Here is a 2,541-nt window from a genome sequence, read left to right on the forward strand (position 1 = left end):
CATGAACTTAATCTTTTATTTGCTTTTCTTTTTGCTCTTTGCTTTCTTTTTTTCTTTTTATTTTACTCTTAATTTTTTGTTTGATTGGTTTTACTTCCTTTTGTTTAGTTTTTTTTTTTCAAAATCATCACTGAAATGATATCGTATGCCTTGTCCTTGCTTTTGAAAATTTGTAGTCAATGCTTTACATCTCTTTATCTATTAGATGGTAAAAATATCTCTTTGATCATGTCTCTTTCTGTAACCTATTTTGGTGGCATAGTTTTCTTTTCTAATAAAAAATCTATTTCAAATTAATGAATTGTGTATGAAATTAAGATCTTTTCTAAAACTTGCTTAAGAAAGTCAATCTTGTATTTATAATGATTAAAGTTTTTTTGTCACATCAAGATTCCTTGTTACTCTTGTCATTGGTTACTGATTCTGTTTTGTGGATAGTTCTTCTCTATGTTAGAGAGAGAGCCCCTATTCTCTAATATATAAAAGATATACTCGAAACTAAGAATCCTTTTTAAGAGTTGTAAAAGAGAAAGAAGCTTGCAAAAATAAAAAAAAAATTGGCCAATGATGCCAACAAAAGATGCGCAATGGCGCAAAATTTATATATATATATAAAGCAAAGGATGCGCAAAACACCAATCAACTGACAAGAGGCATAAAATGAGCCCACTAAAAGGCAAGCTCTTCTCTTTTTTTCAAATCCTTTAAAAACATAGAAGGTTTCATGTATCAAAGGCTTGATTTCAATTGTTTTGGGATTGTGACAAATTTACTTTGGTTCAATACTCTATAAGATATTTTTTCTCAAACCAAGTAATGAAGGGTTCCTTATCTCATATCCAATTGGTTTTCTTTGAGTTACGTCATTGATTTCAAAAGACGATTCTACCATTATTCTAGCGTTCTTTGGATTGTAGATGATGTTAACACATTAACTCACAAGTTTTTAAAAATCAATCACATGGAATGCTACATCATATTTATGCCTTGGTTAAAAAAAATCTTTTGATATACTTTTTTTGTTTCTTCCTTTTTGAGATGTCAAAAGGGAGAGTTGTTTAGGATGTTTTCCTTACACTTTCGATTCCATAAGTTTACACTGCTATTTTTTAAAATAATTATCATAGTGTTTTGCCATCATAAAAAAGGGGGAGATTATTGCAAATTTAGTTTCATGGACTATGTTTTGATGATTTGGCAAACATTCTTACTTTCCTTCAACTTCCTGTTACTGCTGACATTTCATGAATCAAAGATCAAACGGAAATCAGAACAAGCTCAAGATTGGGAAGATTAGGGTTGAATTAGTGTATTTTTCTTTTTTCTTTCTTGAGTCAATTGTAATTGTTTGAAGTGACTGATGTTAAGTAACCTTACACACACACTTGAGAGATTTAGAACTTATGTTTTCACTCACATAGTCCCGATCAATAATTATATCGTCCTGGATGATCGAGTTCAAAACAGAAGATCTAAACAAGATTTCTTAGTTAAGGCAGTCGTAATTAACTGATTGGCCTAGACAATACCTGTATCAGCCAGGATGATATGCTCAATACAGAAATAAATTTCTGCCATGATCAGTTTAGGTATTCTGTATTTTTGGAAATTAGCCAGGATGATTATTTGATCGGCCTAGACGATATTGTATACTTATGCCTAAATTGATTTGACAATAATGGGAGTAATTAAGGATGATTGATACGATCACCTCGTCCTGGACGATCGAAAGATTGGCCTGGACTATCCATTCAAAACCCCTTGGTTGCTCCTGGACGATAAATATTGGCCATTATAAATTAAGGGTGATACGCTGGCCGATTTGGATCAGACAGCTCAAATTCAGGGCGATGCTCTGGACAGTTTTCCTCTAATTTGAACTGATCGGCCAGGACGATCGTGATATTGTTCAGGATGATCAAGCAAATTTTTAATCGTCTAATTTGCATTTGTGGCGATGCTCTGACTGATCCTATGAGATTTGTACTGATCGGCCAGGACGATTTAAATATCATCCTGGACGATAAAGTCGGCAACTTGCACTTATTTAGCCCCTTTGAAGCTCTTCTATTTAAGAGCTCTTGTTCAATATTTTTGAAAATCCTTGGCTGCTGTCATGACCTGAGAAAACCTAAAGGAGAGAGAGAGAGAGAGGGAGAGAGAGAGAGAGGATCTTGTGAGGGGATTCACAAGGGTTGCTCCAAGCATTGTTCCACTTCTTCTTCCCTAGAGTATATTGTCCTTGGAAGGGTTGGGAGAGGCAAGTTTCAACAAGTGATCATGGTTCTCTGCCTGCTTCAGGAGGAAGCAAAAGGAGTTGGGTTCTCTGCCTTACCGGGTGTGGCAAAAAGTAGGTGTTTTTGTGAGGGCTTCTCCACCTAACTGTGGGGGCTAAAGGAGAGTCACGTTTGTAGTGCAATACTAGTAGGGCACCTCCGAGGAGTGGACGTAGGTCAAGTTGACCGAACCACTATAAATCCTTGTGTTCTTGTTTTTATTGCTTCCGCATTTATTTCCTCCGCACTTATTTTTGTGATGATT

The sequence above is a fragment of the Dendrobium catenatum genome, unplaced genomic scaffold, assembly GCF_001605985.2.
Source record: "Dendrobium catenatum unplaced genomic scaffold, ASM160598v2 fragScaff_scaffold_1554, whole genome shotgun sequence".
Classification (NCBI taxonomy): domain Eukaryota; kingdom Viridiplantae; phylum Streptophyta; class Magnoliopsida; order Asparagales; family Orchidaceae; genus Dendrobium; species Dendrobium catenatum.